This window comes from Fistularia commersonii, chromosome 3, assembly GCF_037954325.1.
Source record: "Fistularia commersonii isolate RoL2024-O1a breed Wild chromosome 3, RoL_Fcom_v1.0, whole genome shotgun sequence".
Taxonomy (NCBI): Eukaryota; Metazoa; Chordata; class Actinopteri; order Syngnathiformes; family Fistulariidae; genus Fistularia; species Fistularia commersonii.
Window position 1 is genome coordinate 20,989,548 of NC_141286.1, and position 20,973 is coordinate 21,010,520.

General features: G+C 40.8%; 1 protein-coding gene across 7 annotated transcripts in view; it reads right to left on the reverse strand.

The window, feature by feature from the left end:
- Positions 1 to 20,973, reverse strand: part of tspan4a (tetraspanin 4a) — a 160,962-nt gene that overhangs the window by 129,839 nt on the left and 10,150 nt on the right. For 2 of the 7 annotated variants that reach the window (XM_086144060.1, XM_086144064.1), the window contains exon 2: positions 9,939 to 9,992. The exons of 4 other annotated variants lie outside the window; for them this stretch is intronic. The gene's annotated coding sequence lies outside the window, so the exon portion shown is untranslated. Of the gene's footprint in view, positions 1 to 9,883; positions 9,993 to 20,973 lie in introns of all 7 variants that reach the window. One more of the 7 variants, XM_086144065.1, reaches the window with a different exon arrangement.

A 20,973-nucleotide genomic window follows, 5' to 3' on the forward strand; every position in this document is an offset into this window, starting at 1 on the left:
CATTATTCAGCCGCTCATTGTTGCAGACCTGCAGAGGGTCATTTGAATTAGCATCCATTCCATTGGGACTTTTGGGTAAGGCGATGGAACTTTGAAAAGTTTTATAACCTCTGGATGCACTTCTGAAGAAGTGTTTAACAGGACCGGCTGGCAGTGATTTTACCAAAGTTTTTTTTTGTTTTTTTTTCCCTCCCTCTCTCTCGCATAGCGAAAGGATCCATCAGTGATGATGGACACGGCTTTCAGGCTGACGCCCGATGGTGTTTTGACATTTCATTCAAGGCCGGTTACGTTTCAAAATGAGTTTGTTCGTTTATTTGGCCGTTTCGTTTCGAGTCCATTACTCCGACAGGTAAAAACATTGCGCAATCGCTAACAGAAAAATAAAGGCAGTTGATGTGGATAAAAATTCTGTTGACTTCTATATCAATGATGTCCGGTTTAGAGACAATGGCATTGAGGAAAAGATAGGAGGTGGAGGTAGCAGAGGTGAAGATGGGATGGATAGGATCAGGAATGAGTCCGTCTGAGGGACATCACCTTAGACATTCTGGATATAAGATGATTTAGACATGAGGGATGGTGAAGATCTGGGGAGAAGGGCGCTGAGATTGGAGCCACCTGCTAGGAGACGTTGAGGAAGTGATGGAGGACATGGAAAAGACTCATCTTATACTTACACAAGCTACCATCTAAAGACCTTGAGTTCGAATTCAGAATGCAGATCTTACATCTAAAACCTTTTTGAAAAGATTTGGAAAAGTCTTGTGTGAAGCTACAACTAGATTCCTTCTCCACTCGCTCATGTCATCGGAGTTGTCATTGAACAATCCGAGCTGTTCTGCCCAAAGCTCCACCGCCCCTTCCTCTTTCTGGATGGTCCATTCTGACTGGGACGTCCTTCGCCGTTCCCGTTCATCCACACAACATAGAAACACCGTCTCTCAGAATCAGAAAAACATTGTTGACCTTTTATGATTTTTTTTGGGGCTCATCGATTGTTTGTTGAGTGTGTCCTACGGAGCTACAACTGCGCTAAGACTACCAGCTTCTCCTTGACAACAGAGATGATGGGAGCGACTCCAGTTAAGACTCTTGGGATTTCCTTTCAACTTTCAGTTTTAAGTCTGTGACTTCCAAAATTGTAAAGTTACGCCCAGCATTATTTGGTGTCGGAAAATAGGAAGAGGGTTACCGTCAAGGCTGGTGTCTCACATCTCATTCCTTCAAGAAAGGATCTACACATCCAGTAGTATCGAAAGATTTAGTCATTTTTATGGAGCTTAGCGTGTTTGTCATTCAAGTTCACCTCTTTGAGAGGCTTTGCGCTCTTTTTTTCAACTTATACTTTATTAATCCCTCATGGGGAAACTCCTTCTTTGCATTTTAACACAGGTATGGGCAAACCAAGGCCCGCAGGCCATATATTGGGTTTTTAATCCAGCGCACCAAACGTTCAATTTTATCATAATTAAACCTCATTTAATTACTGTTTCCCTGAAATACCCACATTCCCCAAATTACTTTCTACATCCCTTTTTCACTTTGCCTTCGAAACCGTCTGTAAGAATGAGCAGATCAAGGGAATGGAGAGTGGACAGTGAGTGCCGAGTGTTTAAAGAATCAGCGGCTGTATGCCTGATATGGCAAAAAAAACTATCGCGTATTTCAAAGAATACAACTTAGCATGCCACAAAGCATGCTAACTACGCTAGTGAGCTGTCGACACAAGAACGGGAAGCCACGGCTCAGAAGTTCACGGCTATTTTACAGACTCTGCAAATTTTTTTCACCGACTAACCACGATTAAAGAGTCGTGTACCGAGGCAAGTTCTATGCTTGCATTCAAATTAGTGATAGCCATGTTTCTAAACCTCCAGAAGTTGCTGACGTTGTTTGACCTACATATATGAGTAGACATTCAGCATCATAAACACCAACAAACCAGAGATATATGTTAAGTGACCAAATCCTGAGAATTCTCCCAAAAAAAAACAACCCCAGACTTGGATTAACTGGCAAAAAAAGCAGATCAACAATACTGCTTCCACTGAAACCAGACGTGGCTTTGTGTTATAGCAGGGGTTCCTAAACTTTTTCCTGCAAGGACCAAATAACTTTTCCCTTCTCAGTTTGTAACAAAAAGTGTGACCATTGCAAAGGTGTCTAAACGTAAAGATTTATTGTTTTCCAGAAAGCCACACATAACCAAAAAATAACCCTTTCTGACCTACAGGAAGAAAAAAAATCAGAAAATAAATAATAACATTATTAATGAAATTAATAACACAATTTATATACTAGATAATAACCAAATAACCCATTTTGAGTATTTCACAGAAGAAAAAAAAAAGGAAAATTAACTTTCTTGTAGATGCAACTGTTTGCAGCTCTCTCATATCAAATTCACTGTGAAAAACAGAAAGCAAGCAGGCTATGAAACCAAAATGATACCAACACAACACATTTCACTACCAGTATGGTTGTAGAACGGATTTTATCTCAATAGATTTCATTATGATTATATTTGTAATCTTTTTTGCATTATTTGCATGATTTTAAAATAAGGCATCTCCGGATATTGTTCAGGGGTCGGGCAAAATGTGGAGGCCGGCCGTAGTTTGGGGAACACTGGGTTATAGAATCAATGCATCCGGAAAACAATTTATCCAATGAGCTTTGCATATTTGTGCTTTGAGAAAAGACCAAATCCTTTCAAGGCTTTTTCATGCGCTTCTATTCTATCCTTTGAGGCCCGCCAGTCAAAACCTTTACCGATTCCCGATTTAACCAATCATGGATGAACCAAGAGCAGTTTACTGCCATCTATCAGCACCAGGGGAGAATTTAAGGTTCGGTATCTTGCTCAACAACACTTTGGTACTCTCGAACCAGGACCGCTCTACCTCCTGCACAACGCAATGTGCCACGTCCTTGTGTACCGAAACTAGGTGTTAGCTATTTTCAAAGCATCCGCGTCGTGACGGTTGACGACGGCTTTCGGGTGACAACCAATGAGTGGATACCTCTCTGTTCGGTTGTCTTGAACGACTCGTATTGGACTGTCAGTTTCCAATTGCGCAAATCGCCGCCACATCTCGATAATGATTAGAATTTTCATCCGAATCCGACGGTAATAGAGTGATAGAATTTGTTGCATCACATATTGTCGTCACGGCGCCGCAATGTATGACTTTTACAGATGAATATGTTGTTTTTTGGGAGTTACGACATTTGCTCTGTAAATATTTAGCCTCATCACAAAGCTGCAGCCGACGGTCAGAAAGGTATTTATGCACAATATTATAATGTCACAGTGAAGGTGATCATTTATCCTTTGTTTGTTAAACAGTCTCATTTGTTTATTTGTTTTTTGAAGTCCTAATAAACGTTTGAATTTCAGAGATTTCCGCGATACGTCACGTTTTGATAAATCGAAAGGGATCTTCACATTTGAACCATAACATCCCAAAGTTCATCTTTGATTTCTTGCGAGCTTATCTTGACTTGCTAGTTTAAGTTTTTCCGTGACCAAGCTCGTAACTAGTTTTGCTCGCGAATTAAATTTCCCCATTGAAACAAATTGAAATGCTTTTAATCTGTTCCAGCTCCCTATTTTGTTACATATTTTTAAACAGAAAAATGGAATTTATAAATAACAAATGCTCTATACAAAATAATAATACATTGAGAGAGAATTGAGAGAACTTAAAGAAATAAACTGGTTTTATTAAGTGTTTTCACCTTGAAGATTGCTTAAATTAGCTTACTTGCTAGACACTTAATGCTACAATGTATTGCTAAATGTAACTTGCACACTTTGCTACAATTTAATGCTAAACTTAATTTAGCAAAAGACCGAATGCCGATTCCTTGAAATTATCAAAAAATCCCCGCCTGACTTTGCATGACCCTACCGATGCCTCATCTGCACCCAATCCCCATAAATGTGTTTTATCTCCGTCACAGAATCTCTCCAAAAAGAAGTTCTCCATCTCTTCATGGACAAGACCACAACACATACACCTTGTTTTTTTTTCAATGATTTCGCGGGGCTATCTAATGGCGGAGTGTCGGACCATTTTTTTAAACGCCACTGCACCAACAACGGCGGCATGACGTTGTCAAAAGCTCATCCCGCTCGCTCACGGCTCGGAAAAAAAAATCTACCGAGCAGCAGTTCGTATTGGAAAACTCCAAAGCTGCAATGCAATTGTAAGTCAAGGTTCTACTGTATTACAAAAACCTCAAAAGAGCCGTTTCAGAGCAATCAAATGTTTCCAAACAGGATGAAAGAGAGGTCACGATGACATTGATCACCAAATGTCAATATTTGTCCAGATCTGAAGAAATACTTTCAAGCCTCTGATGCTCTCTGGTTTCATAAGAAATATTGACAGATGGTCACTCATGATACCAAAATAAACTTGAATAGGGATGCGGGGCGCAAACGTAATGACGTTACCATGGCAAACTGTTCAGGGAAGGTCCTCACCAACATCGTCGGGGTTGACATTTTCCGAACAAAGACATTGGTCTTCCGCCGCCAATAACGTAGTGGTATGTTGAATTAGATAAAATGGATTAAAGTGTTTGGAGAATTTACTTGAGCACGTGGATAATGGATCCATATATCAGTGTGCGAAGGATTTGCGGCAGCGTAGCACCGATTCACACGTCCACGCCGCTAATAAGACCACTCATCCATTAAGTGCACCTTGTGGTGGCTTTCTCATTAGTCCCTTTCACGTGATGTAATTACCCGTCACCGATGATCGAGCAGACACGAACGAGAAAAGCGCAGCTTTATCCGGAGAGAAATCTCCAATTCTTGAAATGTCGACGCGTCGCGCACCGAATTTTCACAGTCCGAGAGACGGTCATCTAATCTAATCCCCTGCTACCGCGTGATTTGCGGACGTTGCCGCGTCAGTTCTCGGTTACGTGAACTAGAAACGCGTCTCCGCTCGAGGAAAACGCAAACCTCGCCAAGATTTATAGAAAGATTTATAATGTCAATTGTTGTCCTGCTGCCTCTGCTTTCTATTCAGCTTGCTTGCCTTTATTATGTGACATTTATTTCCAATTTTTCTTCCTCCTGCTTGTCCCGCCAAGCACTACGTCCCGACGTGGGTTTGAAATGTGCAAATGGAATTGCCCTGCCATTGCGAGCCAACAGGGATCTGACATCTAGGTGCTTTATTAGTTGAGTTTTGACACAAGCTGGCAATGTTTTTTTTTTTCCTTTTTTTTTTCCTTTTTTTTTTTTTTTGCACAATGAAAATGACAGTGGATTCTATAAATAAACCCTGTCCCCCTCATTTTAATCTCCATCATCAACAGGGATCTCTGCAAAGCAGGGCCGAGAGCAGGTTCGCCACGGATTCTGATCTTTTTTTTTTGTACCTTTAAAAACAGCCAACGTGACAGCTGCCTCACCTGCAGACATGATCTATGTATGTGTTCCCATTTTTTTTTTTTTCTTTTTTATCATTTCGCATTCTGCCGCTAATCCCGCGTCCAAGTATGAAGGTTCTGCATGCCTGTCAAATGCTGCCCAAGATCAGACAAATATGCATACAGTGTATATAACGGGAAGGCTGTCTTCGCCCGACAACAAATCCGACTGCTAGATTACACAAACAAAAAAATCTACGGAACAAATCCAAAAGGAATTATTAATGAGAAATGAATAACTTCTTGTGTGATGGAGTAACCAGACAACTCGCCAAAGAGCAATTAAATTCTCCATAACGTGAGAATACTCCGCTTGCCTATCCTTTATTTCAAAAATATATCCCGATTTAAAGTTGCCAGCATCTTGAAATAAAGACATTTTTGAAACTGAGTAATGTCTACCTTGCTCCGCATTAGAGGCGATGACCACAATAAACGTATTTACTTCTAACGCTTCTTTGAAAAAGAAAAAATCTATTTATATTGACACAATGATGACGATGATGACCGAACCATAGCATAAAATCAGAATCAGAATACTTTATTGATCCCCCAGGGGGAAATTGCTTTTTTATCAAAAGGAGCTCCTGGTACAGAGTAAAATGGGGAAGAATCCAATAGAACCCTATCTAAAAATCAAGAATAAAGTAGCAAACGAGTGATAAAGATAAAATAAAAAAGGAGTAAAGATTGAAATATAGCAAGGAAAGAATTCCTGTAGTTGACCACCATATCATGGAGTGGGTTGTTTGTTGATAGCGAAAGCAACACCATTCCTTTTTGGATTAAAGGGAATGTATATGTATGTTTATGCATAATATACATGCATATGAAGTTACATGATGTGAGAGAAGAGGGTTATACGGAGGCAGGTGATTGGCTGCGGCGACCCCTTGAGGCAACGGCCCCCCGCTCCCCTCCCGTTCTCGCTTATCGAATGCAGACGAAGGGCGGCCGTTGCAGTTTCCCCAAGTGAACAGAGAGAAAACACTAAAAGCTAATCACTGTTGTTGCCACGTAAACAAGAGTAAGTACGCACTTGCGGTTGGTGGTCTTTTGTCCACCACCCCAACTGTTTCAAAAATAAACCGCAAATGTTGGATGGATTTTATAAAGTAATTAAGCTACGTGTTTTTGTTCATCGTAAGCCGTTATTAGGATGCGATCGCCGATTCGAGAGAATCTATAAATATGAAATACGTGATAAGTCCGATGGTGGGCAGAAAACTGCAAATGTATGCACCGTCACACTTGTAGGTTCTCAAAGACGCTTTCTCAAGAATGTTTGTTTTATTCTGGCCATCGTGGTCTGCTTCTTCCTTGCTGAAGAAACATTACAAGAATTATAATTTTCTTTTTTTTTTTTTTCCAGCAGGGTGACAAAACAAATGGCAAAAGCCCACTAATCCTGACCGGTGAAACATTCAGGTGACCGCATACAGTGATTTGTAAGGAGAGGAGGAAAAAAAAAAAGCACAATACCTAATAATTATAAAATATTATAAGACCATGAAACCCAAAGTTAGCGGAGAGAAAACATGAGATTGTCTGATGGAATCTCACGTATGTGTTAATTCTTTGAAGTAAATTTTATTTTGAAAATTTGCATTAAGATGTTAATTGTTGTAAAATCATTACCTAGAAGTAACAGTTAGTCCAAATTTTTTCTTTGTTTTAGTGTAAAGGAGGTAAACAGGTATATTATAAAAACATTTATATGTAACAAACTGTTCCTCTACATTAATTAATATTAAAAATGAATATTAAAAAAAGAATTGATCAAATTACACCAAAAAATATTGTTGAGTTAAAAGAGAAAATCTTGTCACTGTGGGAAAATTTGGCACTAGAATTTATTAGAAAATGGATTGGTAGCATGTATAAGAGGAAGCATCATGTTTACATGCCTATTATGGTTATTAAATCAATATTTTTAATTATGCCAGTTTGTTTTTGTTTTTGTTATTGTTTTTGATTTTTTATAGAAATAAGAAAAGAAAAGATAATTTCAACAATGTCACTAGACGTTCTCTTCATCAAAAAATCATTTTTTTTTCAAATTTTGAAGCAAAAAATACATTGCAAAGTTACTTTTACATTTTTTCCCTGCACGTTTTTTTTTTTTTTGAAACCCACTGTATAAAACCCTCAGATGCATGTGAGAAAAAAACACACGTGCTGCACTAACACAAAGATTTGATTTCAGGCAGGGGGGCCACAAAATGTTGTTCCGAGGGCCACAATTTGCCCGCGGGCCACGAGTCTGAGACCCCTGAGCTACAGTATCTGAATTGTATATGTATTTAGACAGCAATATGATTTAATGTGAAGCTGTGACTGAATATTAACACTCTTTAATATATATATATATATACAGGACTGTCTCAGAAAATTAGAATATTGTGATAAAGTTCTTTATCTTCTCTAATGCAATTGAAAAACTTTTTCATAATATTCTAATATTTTACTCTAATATTTTGAGATAGGATTTTTGAGTTTTCTTAAGATGTAAGCCATAATCAGCAATATTAAAATAACAAAAGGCTTGCAATATTTCAGTTTATTTGTAATGAATCCAGAATTAATTACATTTTTGCTTTTGTAATTGCATTACAGAAGATAAAGAACTTTATCACAATATTCTGATTTTCTGAGACAGTCCTGTATGTATGACTGAAATACATGGTGGATGGTAATGAAATTGACATTAAATAATAGCATTTCAATTTGATCCATTAGAATGAATAAGGGGGCGGCACAGCAGTGCAGCGTTTAGAGCCTCCACCTCACAGCGTGAAGGTCCCTGGTATGATTCTTCCAACAGGGGGCTTTTCTGCATGAAATCTTGTGGGCTTTCCTCCCACAACCCAAAAAACACACAGCAGGTGGATTGGAGACCCTAAATTGTCCATACATGTGAATGAGAGAGTGAATGATTGTGGTTCTCAATATAACGTCTGAGTATAAGAGTAGCTGATTGTTTTTCCTCATAGGATGTGAATGACAGAGTGAATGGTAGGACTGTAGCATCTCTGCTCACGAATGCCGCTATTTCTTAAAAAAAATGGGGTTTTCGATATAATTTTGAATCTACTCGTGTACAAGTCTCAGCGCGGGAACACATAAAACACAATAAAAAAAAAAACTGTGGCGTTGTAGCTTAGCGGCGGTCGTGCGTTTTGCTTCGTGTTGTTTACATCATTCATGTAGTCTCCTGTTATCATGCTTTTTTTGTGTTTTTCAGCTAGCTCTCATTGTTGCTCCCAAAAATGTTAAAAATGCATGTGATAGTGGTGCTTAGAAGAAGTTAAGAATTACAGTTGATCTGAAGAAGGAAATAATAACCAAGCGTGAGAGCGGTATTTGACCAAAGACGGCTGATGTGGCTAAAAAGGTGACTACGTTATCGAAGCAAAGTTGTCGTTAGATTGGATTAATGAAAGACGGCGTGCTGGAGGTAGCATTAGCCAGAAAGCTTTACTTTTGTTGATTTAGTGAAGGAAATGCTGAATACAGTGCTGGCAAGAAGTGAAAGAGCACCAGAAGCGCGGCCTTAATTAAGGTTATCTTTAATTCCTTTCTGTGATTTTGCCACAGATACCCCCACTGAAAAGATTTAGAAAACTGAAGCATGATTTTTGATGCTGGAGAACAGATCAACGGGATTCACATTGATTTCAATGGGAAAAAAATTACTGTACGCGAATGAGAGGGTGATTAGTTGTTGTTGTTTTTTTTCCTCTATGTGATTCGAATAAATGAATAAATATGCAGTATGAGCTATATGCACTCTAAAATAAAAAGCCATTACGCAGCATGCAGCTAAAATGACCACCATGCATGAACTCGCAAGTTAACAAACCGGCTATTGTGCTAAAACTGTACTTTTCCACAGACTTTTTCTGAATTATGGGATGCCCCAGACTGGTCAACGGCACAATAGAGCCTGGATATAAAACTAAACCACAAGGCAAGCCATCAAACGATCATCTGAGACCCAGAGAGCAATCGGACTCGGGTCGGCCGATGGAACCCGTCAAAATAATAACTCGATTTTGTTTCTTCCTTTTTTTTTGTCCGTCAGGATATTCAAAATACATTTTCCCTCAAATCAATCACGGGGTGGCGATTTTTCTGAAGGGCGAATCAGCCCGTAGGATGTTTTACCCCCTCCAAGAGTGAGGTCGGCGGCAGATATGAGTCACATTTCACAAGCGGACGGATGACGTCCCGGTGACATTGAACGCAGGCTTGTTTGCCGACGAACACCTGAATGGCAATTCTGAAATGGGTACGCGCCAAACAAAATAAGAGACGGATGCAGTCCTTTTAAAAGTAATCCGAACAAAAAGGATGTCAAAGTTGTCTTCGCGACGAGGCATCGAAATAAATAATGGTTTGGTTATAAGAAAAATAGAACTCCTACGTGCACAGATCCCACAGGGTGATGATTTAGCGCAGGGGATGTGTGTGTTGGTCACCTTCAGTCTTGATCCCTGCCTCTGAAGTGAGCTACGGAAGAGGTCTTGACATTTCTAAAGAAGAACAATAATTAATGTAAGTTAATGAGTTTTGAATGAGCCTCCCCGATCAGGAGGAAATGAGCTTTTGATTCTGGTGCCTTTTAAAGTGTAAGATGATTAACTGAGGGTTGAAAGCCCCAGAAATAAGATGAATAAATTGTTTGTTTTTTAGCCATGACTCAAGCAAAGTTCGCCCTAAGAATCCAAAATATGAATCTGTTATTGAGTGTGATTAGGCTGAAAAGTAGCTGTAAACTTAACTGCTGACGCATACAGTATACATCAATTTTGAGTGGTGGCTCAGACTGTTCTAGGCGCATGGGCAGAAAAATAACCTGCAGCAGGGGGCACTCTAGAACAGGGATTTCCACATGTGGAGCTCAGGAGTGTCCCGGAAAGCAACTACAGGGAGGTCACCATCCGCTTTCCAAATAGAAATAAAGTTTCAGAATAGGTAGAAGTATCCTGTGCCAATAAATATATGCTGAGAGAGGAAGTATGGTGCTGTATGAGGAAGTCTGGAGTTAGACTGGTGCAGGACATGTATGCTAGCGGTGAGACAGTCTTGAGGTGTGCTGTCACTGTGACGGAGAAAGTCAAGGTGAAGGTGGGACTACATCGGGGATCAGCTCTGAGCCCCTTCCTGTTTGCAGTGGTGATGGACAGGCTGATAGATAAGGCTAGACAGGAATCTTCATGGACCATGATGTCGGCAGATGACATTGCGATCTCTAGTGAGAGCAGATAACAGGTGGGGGAAAATCTAGAGAGGTGATGGTATGCTCTGGAAAGAATTACCCACAGAAAGACAAAATATGTGTGTGTGTACGAGAGGAACCCAAATGGAACGGTGAGGCTACCGGGAGTCAAGAAGGTGGAGGTCTTTAAGTACTTGGGGTCAAAAGTCCAGAGTAATGGACAGTGTGGAAAAGAGGTGAAGAAAAGTGTTCAAAGACATTTGGAATGGGTGGAGAAAAGTGCCAGGGTTAATAAGTGATGAAAGAGTATCAGCCAGAGTGAAAGGAAAGGTGTACAAGACAGCAGAAAGACCAGTGATGCTGTATGCTCGAGAAGCAATGACAATGACGAAAAGACAGGACGTAGAGCCGGAGGTCGCAGAGATAAAAATGTTTTAGTTCTCGTTGGGTGGGACCAGGATGGATAGGATCAGGAATGAGTCTATCAGAGGGACAACACATGTTGGATGTTTTGGGGAGAAGATCAGAGAAGCCGGACTGAGATGGTTCGGTGATGTGCTGAGGAGGGATAGCGAATATATTGGTAGACGGGTTCAGGGTTTGAACTGCCAGGCAGGAGGTCTAGAGGAAGACCGAAGAGAAGATTTAGGGACGTAGTGAGAGAGGATATGAAGTTAATTGGTGTGCAAGACGAGGATACAGAGAATAGGGTCAGCTGGAGGAGGTTGATTTGCTGTGGCGACCCCTGAAGAGAGTACCCTAAAGGAATTGAAGAAGGAGGAACATAGACCGATAAAATCTACACTTGAGAAACTCAGCAAGAAATTAACTTAAAAAGTTGCAAGAAATCACAGAAACTGGGGGGAAAAAAAATATCCCAATATTTAAGTTAAAATCGGAATAGGGACGGCATATCGAAAAGGTATTTTCCGCCGAAATCGGCCATGTAAGAACTCAGCGAACACACATATAATATCTTAATCTTGCGCATCGAGTTCGCATGTCGTTCCGACGTGGTTTCTAATACGCTGTTAAGGACATGAGTAAGAAAATAATCTTGATGTTAATGTGGTATCCCCTCGGCAGCAGAAAGGATTAGCAAACAATACAGGGACTGATATCGTGTATCGCTCACTGGAGGGGGGGGGGGGGACGCTGCAGTAAAAGCACCTCCTGTTTATGTAATGAATCAGTAATTACTGTCTCCTGTCTCTCGCCGACAGGGTTGAATTTATTACGCGTTTCTGATTGGGGAGGAACTCAGCCAAATCGTAAAGACGTTTTTGAATCATTAATATCGTATATAATGGTTACCGTCCATTGTGGACACAGCTCAGCACATAAATGTTGAAAAATTTACGTTTAAATTCATGGGATTTCTTTCTTCGGCAAATCGTCAGCGATGCAGTGTTTCAGAATGTGAATTGTCGTGCTTATAAACAACACGATGCGTTTGGGTGTATTAACCCCCCTCCTCCACATTGTCATTTTTTTTTTTTTTTTTTTTTTTTTCCCCGATCGGTTCCTCATTTGATCCTTTGTCGCCACGGCTACCGCATCAGTCGGCATCAATTCTCTTCAAGCGCGTCGCTTAACAGGTGTTTATTTACCGGTCGCATAAATTTTTCGCGGCGAACGAAAAGCAAATTGAATCGCTTTTATCTAAATACACGGCACCACGGAGCGGAGTAAAATTCATTTGCGGTGCCGGGACCGATTCATCGTTCTTCAGAAATGGGTCAAATATCCAATAGTTGATTTGAATGTAATTTAAAAAAAAAGTCTGTTTCTCTGTGTTGACTGGGGGGGAAAAAAAAAAAAGAATAATGAAATGACTAAATTAAAATCGGGCCGCCACTCAAATTCTTCATCGTCCCAATCGGCATCGTTCATTACACAGAATGTATTAACTGGGAGAAAGTTCAACTTCGGTCCGTCTTTTATCGCAGAGTTCTTACTAAACTCCAAAGACCTTGAAGTTGCAATGCATTAGAGAGAACGCGCAATCACAAGGTATTCAGAATGTATTTTTTCTTATCAGTTTATTTTAAATTGCAGCGTGGGCGTGAAGATAAACGCTCTCTTCTTTCTCTCCGTCGCACAACATTTGGACTGTTTTCCAAACGGTGCAGAAGTGTAATGAGATGCGACGACCGAACGAACGTGTTATTGTAGTTAAACGCACATTTGCGGCCCCAATGAAGCGTTTATTCCCGTCGTTGCGACTGAGAGGTAAAAGAAAGAATCACCCTTGGTTTGTTTGTTTGGGGTTTTTTTTTTTTTTTTTCCTTGTTTGTTTTTCATAGCCAGGCGTTGTACAAACAAACGCCGAGGCATCCTGCCCTCCCTCGTCACCGGGTTACGAGCGTATCGTATCAAAACACACACGCGGAAAAAAAAAAGAAAATAAATAAAACAGCTGAAATCCCACGGTGAGAAATCTAATTGGAGGGGTGCTCGGATAGGTGGATGTGTGTAGGCAGGCCTGCTTGATCCGGGCGACAGAGAGCGCCGGAGATAACCAGCCATAAAGTCCCTGGAGCAGTCGTGAAATGACTCGTGGTCGGGGAAAGTGTGTGGGCTCCATCCTTCCTCAAGGACGCTGGTCCTTCATGTTCTCCTGACAGTTAATTGTGTCTTAAGGGCATCCAGCCATAGCTCCGAGGAGGCAGTTAGGCGGCGGCTTGAAAAGTTTAAGTCGCGTCACATTCGGACAGGTTTGAAAAGAGAGGGGCGAAGGGAAAAAAAAAAAAAAAAAAAAAAATGACATCGAATCAACCGAGTCATCCTGACCTTTGGTGCGGAGTAATTACCGTCTACGAGCTCGTGTGTAAAAAAAAAAAAAAAATTTGAGATCCTAGAAGTCATTTATTACAGAAAGCTGCATTTTAATGACCGTGTGACTGTGACATAACAAATCCCTCGGCGGGAAACGTTTCAAGACGGGGACCCGGTCTCCACGGGAAAGCTGGCGGATTCCAAACCCCGCATAAACTCGTTTTCCCTGTCAGTTAAACAAAGATTTATACAGGATTTGTTATTATTTGGGGTATCGCGTTTTCTTTTGTAAGATGGTCGCTGGTTCGATTCTAAAAGGGGGCCTTTCTGTGATTGGAGTTTGCATATTCTCCTCGTATCTGCATGGAAATTCCTTTCGTTTTCCTCCCAAAGTCCAAAAATCGTACAGCATTGGAGCTCCCAAATTTCCCAGTGTTGTGAACGGGAGGGTGAATAACAGCATATCTCAATATGACAAATAAATGAATGATCCGGTCCAGGGTGAACCCCGACACACCCTTGACCCTGACTTTGGGATAGGCAATATAAAGGATGAATGAATGAATACTTATGCCACTTGATTTGGATGAACGCTTAAATTAAAAAGTACAGCTCCAAGGCCATTTAAGACTGTGCAGCTCTAATTGCTACTAGCCCTGGTACCCCAAGGCTAGATGCTAAGGATGAATGAATGGATGAATTTTACAAGTACGAGGCAGTATTATCAAAAACGTAAAAAAAACAAGGGGAAATGCTGGACAATATGCCTGAAGAGCCCCTCTGCTCAATTTCTAAGAAAAGAAGTGAGTAAATATATTGTAGGTGTGCAAGAGCTGGGCCAACACACAGGAAGCGAAGGGGGTAAAAAAAAAAAAAAAAACCCTCGTGTATTCGCATATATTTTTCAAACATTATTAAATGATTCAGTGAACGGGATCATTTCCTTTCAAGCGGTCTTTGCCCGAAAGCAAGGCGTTTATTGGCTGAGCGCTTCACACTGAAACATGAAAAAAAACAGACACATATTCCAATATCTCCTCTAGTAAAAGAAAAATTCTTTTTTTTTTTTTTTTTTTTTTTACTGAGATAACTCATTTGTCATAATCGCTATCGGCACTTTGAGGATAACTGGATGATAGTTTGCGCACTGCGCTAACCGATTACGAAGAAATCAGCTTAACGATGGGTTTGGAAACAAAAGCCGAGCCATCTTGCTCAGATTGATTAAACAAAATTAACACGTTATCGACAGACTAATAATACCAGGGAGGAGAACTATAGGAAATTGATTGTTTTTTTTATTTTTTTTTATTAATCTTGTTTTTTTTTTTTTTTACTGCTTTATTGCAATGGTTTGTCGCTTTCGCTGAAATAATTCTTGGAATTTTCAAAAATGATGGGCATTTGTCTGCCAAATCCCTCAACCTCTTCTCTGTGAATCTTGGGCATTGGGGAGCGGAATGGCATTATGCATGCAGAGATTTGCACAAGGGGCACAGGGGCTCACTGTGCCGCTGCCTTCATGAATTTGAAAATAAATGGAATACTGTATGCTGCGCCCTTCACTGTCGTGAATCTAAGTACACTTGAGCCACTGTCACGCAAACATGAACATCTCTTGCAAGAGCCTCATCTATCCAACTCTCTCAAGGGGGCTTTACGGGAGAATGGAGACTTTCAAATTACAAAACGTTTGTGATTCCTTTAATTTATCACCCAAAAGGATGCCCTTATTTGTCACCCGCCGTCAGCATGATATCGGATCACTTTAGTCAACAGCGAAAGCGATTCATCTTATTAAAGTCGTAATTATAGAATTCGGATACCGCCGTTTGATCGTGTTTTACTTTTGATTTACTTCAGAATTGCATTAACCGAAAAAAAAAAAAAAACGCCGTTCCCCCGAGTAAGCACACATGGTCGTTGCAACTCAGGCTAATTATAGCTATTTTAGCAGTTTTAGAAGTGCAGCCTGTTACTGAAAAATTCATCCATAAAATGTCAGACTAAACGGTGCGTCGATGAAAAGCTGTCCGGTTTCGTTGCCGTATTGTGTTTTGGTGACACAAACTTTGAGTTTTTATCATGAAATTATTTCATCACTAAACCCAAATTAATTCAAACACTCTTTCACTCTTTTGGGTGAATGTAGTCTTGGTCTTTATCTTTGTTGAAATCCATTTTTTTTTTGCTTTAATAACTTGTTTTATTTTAATATTGTGCTTATTCAATATATAGATTGATAGATTGATATTAATTAATTTGAAACATAAATAAATAGAACCAATTCAAAATCTCTCATAACTCGGTAGATGGATTAAATCCAAGGAGCCAAGCTCAGGTGGACAGAAAGAGAAGAAATAAATATTGAGTTTTTTTTTTTTTTTGTACCACAGTTTTGTCAGAGTCCCTAAGAGCAACCTAGCCTCTGTCAACAACACTCTTCAAACTTTCTGAAACATGTCATCCACCGAGGGAGGGAAACACAAGAAGCGGGTAAGGTATTCCTCCTGACTTCTGACAACTTTGTTTCCATGGCAACTAATCCGCAGGCTCTGGCAGTAAAAAAAAGAAATAAAAAAAGAAGTACCTCACGAACTTCTCATTGAGAACAAGTCGCTGCAGACTGAGGAGTGGCAGGCTGTGAATGTTAATTATATCGCGGACCTCCATGGGACCACAACGCATAAGAGCAGAATTTGACCACTTTCCAGGGGATGCTATCGCAGGCATTCCTTGTTGCCATGGTAATTTGCAAAAAAAAAAAAAAAAAGATTTGCAATCTTTTTTAAATTGCTTCTGAAATTACTCATACATTTCTGTCAGGTTTCACAAATCTGTTTAAAAAATAATAATAATAATAATACATCTAGTTTGATCTCTCTTTCCTTTCCCTCAAAGCTATTTTGTTCAAAAAAAACAGAAATCTCTAATAATTCATGTGTTGCTTTTATAGTTTTGTTCAGGAGAAAGTTTCTAAACTACTAAACGTCTGCTGGAATAGTTGCAAGCGCCATTCCAGAAGGGTTGCTGGATTTGTTTCTGCCTTTTCGGCACAAACAGCGGGAAGGGGTGCGATTCAGCGCAGCACCAAGTTAGAACCCTAAAGAAGCGTAGCGGAGTCAATTTCAAAATAAAACACCTGATCCGATCTCTCACCTCTCTGATCGTGGGCCGACTGAATATGCAATGTAATAGCGTTCCAAGCCTTCTTTTAAGGGACGCAACACGACGTAGCGGGAACTGATGTGCGGTTCTGAACCGAAACCGTGAAACGAGATAAACCTTATCTGTGATCGGCAGGCCTAGTCGGATATTTTTTCGTTTTATGCGAGGCTCACACCCAAAGATTTTCAAGGTTGAAGACTTAAAAACTAAATGTCATAAATTTTGGGAGTTTTCCTGTAGTTGTGATGCCGTCCCATCACCTCAGTCGTGAGGTATAAGCCGGTAATCTGATCTCGCTTTTACGAGTCTTGGGCTCAGGACAATTTACAACAATCTTTTCGTCTTTACGGTGACGAATCTCAACCGACAACAAATAGATGAGGACAAAACCGGAAACGGGAAACCTGTTAGATGAACGGTTACTAGAGCGCTATCGGCAGCAGCGGCAGTGTGGATGAGCGGGAAATAGCGAAAGATGTCCCGATAGGCGAGCACCAGGGACTTGAACTTGATGCGGGCGGCTATCAGAAGCCAGTGTGGGGACATAAGTAGGGGAGTTGGGTGGGGGAATTCGGGACAGTTGAACACCAGGCTGCCGCTGTCTGAATAAGCTCCAGAGGCCTGATGGTTACCGCTGGGGCACCGGCAAGGAGGGAGTTGCAGTAGTCCAGACAAGAGATGACTAGAGCCTGGATGAGTCCAACCCATCATTCAGAGCCCCCGCACTTCTCAGTCTTGGCTCCTCGGTGGTGGAACGAACTCCTGAAAAACGTCAGAACAGCAGGGTTGCTGCCCATCTTTGAGCTGAAAACATACCTCTTCACCAAGCACTACCCAACTAATCGCACTCAACCCTAAAACCCCCCTTAAAAAAAGAAAAAAAGAAAAAACAGCATGAAATGAATGTATGTATGTATATGGTTCTGAGATGACTAATTGGTAGAGTGGTCACTTCTGATTTCCGACTACTGGTACTTCGGATCTTCGGTGACTGAATTTTGCCAAATGACCGTAATGTAATGTAATATAATGTAAAAACATCTTTAAGACTCTAGACCTATCTTTACCATATTTTTTCCAAGTCTTCAGATATACGGGTAGCTTTACATGTTAGAAATCAGCGGCGTGAAACCGTACCGGAGACTGGAAAACCCACTCCACCTACAGATCTGACGGAGGCGGGCTGACAAACGGCTCGGTAATCAAGGCTCTCAAGGCCTCTGCGAGGGCTGATTGCGGCTAGGGAGAGGTGGTGGTGGGTTGGTGGGGGACGGATGGGGGTTGACTGCTGGCTAATGGCACACGACATTCACCCCTGAGAGCAGATTAGCGATATGATTACACGAATCAATTCAAAAAATCGCGGAGACCCAAGATGTATTAAACAATCTTCGAAATGCAACACTAGGGGGAAAGGGGAATGGGGGCTAATAAAACAGTAAAAGTTGTGTTTGTGATTAAAAAGGATTTTTTTTTTTTTTTTTTTTTTGATTTACCCGCATCAATGTGCAGAAGTTATGCCGAGGGGGGGAAAAAAAAAAAATGTAAGTTGTGACGCTTATTTAAAAATTAAAAAAAAAAAAAAAAAATTGGTCTTCGCATGACAGATTGAATTAGGTCTGTTTTGTTTCCGCAGCCGAGTACACTATCTGAGAAAATGTCGAATTGCGTCCCACCCACTCCTCTCCCCCAGTTTTCTCATTGTAGTGTACAAATGAATTAAAAATGAAAAGCATTTATTTTGGAGGGGCAATTATTCAAAGTGTGACACTTCAGATCAAGCTTATGTGCTCACATGCATGTGTGTGTGTGTGTTTGTGCGTGCTTATGCCATTTACTTCTAATCTCTGGAAACTGGAGTTGTCAGCTCATGTACTATGCAGTGTGGCATTAGATCAAGCTTGGTGGGTCACTCCCGGAGCATATGGGGAGGGAGGTTTTTTTTTTTCCTTCCTTTTTTGGTATTTTCTTCCCCTCATTTTTTACAAAATCAAAAAAAAAAAAAAATGATTGTTTTATTCTGTGATCTCAACAGGTCGAACAGCATTCATGGCATAAAGAATTATTTGCTTGTTTTGCTGCTTAGCTCTGAAAGCAATTTCAATTATCGGTATTCTGAGATTATGAATCCGTGACAGGATATCCTTAGTAAACCGGCTCAATATACTGAATAGTTATTAATTGTCCACCTCTTCTGTATCTTTGCGCGCTGACTGTCACTCTAAACGCTGTTCTGCTCGACAAATTCCACCAAACGGGGTGGAATACAATCTTCGTCGGTAAGTTGTTTCGTAGCGGGATCATTATCCGGGCAGTCATTTATTTTTCAACATGTTATCGGTATTGCTTGAGTATAATGTCTTTTTCTTCCTCTCTCTTTCGCTACGGCTCAGAGTCGGTAAACAAGATGATTCCTAATTAGCCGCGTGGCAGCTTGTCAGATTTGCACGGCACGTCGGCGCCACGGACCTGCGGGCCGAAATACTTACACGTCATATATTGGCGGAAAAATCACGGCACGTGTTTTATTTTAAACTCGCCGGCATCATTTGCTTTAGCGGCAACATACAGGTGAGAAAAAAGGGAAAGTTAATCAAAACGTGCAAACTCGTGCGAGGGGGTTCAAGGGATGACCAGGTCAAAGGTAGTTTTCGGCGAGACGTCTGCGTAAACGCAAAGCCGAAGTTGTTTCTTATCTTCTGCAAATCTTTTGTTCCCGCCTAGCAATAAATAAAAAACACCTCAAGGCGTCGGAAACGGCGTCTTAGCCACTTGATTATCGGCGTCGGAGGAGAAGTCAAGACCGTGAGACAGAGCAGGACAGATGGTATCAATATAAAAAAAACCTGACGTCAGACGCGAAAGTATGGTTAGGGAGGCGCCGTCCGATGAATGATTAATATACGTCAGCGGCAAATCGGTCTGAACTCTCTGAAGGCGGCGGGGCGGGGGTGCAGGTGGAAGTGACATTTTCAAATCAACATAACGTATTACCGCTCGCCGGATCATATTCCTGATTGCAAAATCAAAGGGTCGAAAGGCAAGCTAATTTTTTAGGAGCCAAATATCAATTTGAGACGCAAATGTTAAAGGGAACCATGCTTGGGAAGACTAATATGAATAAATACGTGTTACTCTTGGTCCTATACTAGAATGTGTTCTAGCAAAAAATTATTTTTCTAGCAAAAATAATTGTTATTTCTCTGAATATTGCAATTTATAACACATATTTTGACCCTGGGGGGGCACTTTTGTTTTTCTAGCGCAGCACGTGCATGGTAGAAAATGTATCAAGATGTTAACTCGTGTTAACTTTCCGCTATTGTTAACTTTTGCTTAGTACAGTATGGTGTAAATCAGGGGTGCTCAATACGTCGATCGCGATCTACCAGTCGATCGCAAGGGTAATACCGGTAGATCGTATTGCATTAAAAAAAATAGACGTCAGGCTATCGTCCATCCTGTCTCTCGATTGATATACAGGGCAGCCAGTCAGATGACTTCTGATTTTTTCTGACACTGAGGTCATTGCGGGTGCACAAACAACGGCGCAAAGTACAGCAAAAAGTTACCACCAAATTTTAGCCCTCGTTTTTTTCTCTTAAACTTAAGAAAGGGTATAAAATAAGAGGGGGAGCCAGACTAAGTGAGAAGACAAAAACTTGTCATTTTCATATGCGTTCGCCTCATCTGCCGGTCAACTATCGCAATACCGAAGAAGGGTCATGTGGAACGGCTTTTTTGGACCGTTGGTGGAAAGTACAACACGGACATCCGGCCGAAAAGCGAGCTGAGAAAGAGAACGGTGAAGGAACTGAAATCCCGGGTCACTTTTCACGCAACGTACTTCAAAAGCAGAAACCGCGACCGAAGCATCGTTCCGGGTGAGTCACGTCATTGATAATAAGGCCGGCTGGAAGCAGCTACTGTCCGGACAATGATTCAATTCAGTGCAAGTCATCAGAGTGAACTTGGGTCATGACAAAAATGTACATTATTTTGTGTCGAGCAATATTGGCTCATGCGGTTATGCGAGGTACATCAACATACATTGTATGCATAAAGAATGTTTTGCATTTTTGTTGTGGGTAGATTATTTTGACTTGGTCATTTTATAAGTATGCTGAAAAAGTGTGAGCCCCCTTGGTGTAAATGGTAGTAATGTCAAAAATTGAAGGGGAAACAAAAGGACTAATGCTAGTCTACACAGATTTTCTAGGGACAGGCGGGGAAGAAAGGAATGGGAAATTGCTTGTAGACTCACACAACTTCCTAAGGATCCACTGACTTCTCGCCGCTTCTCGACGAATTGATTTACGAATCGCGTTCAGCGAGGTAAGCTGCTGAAA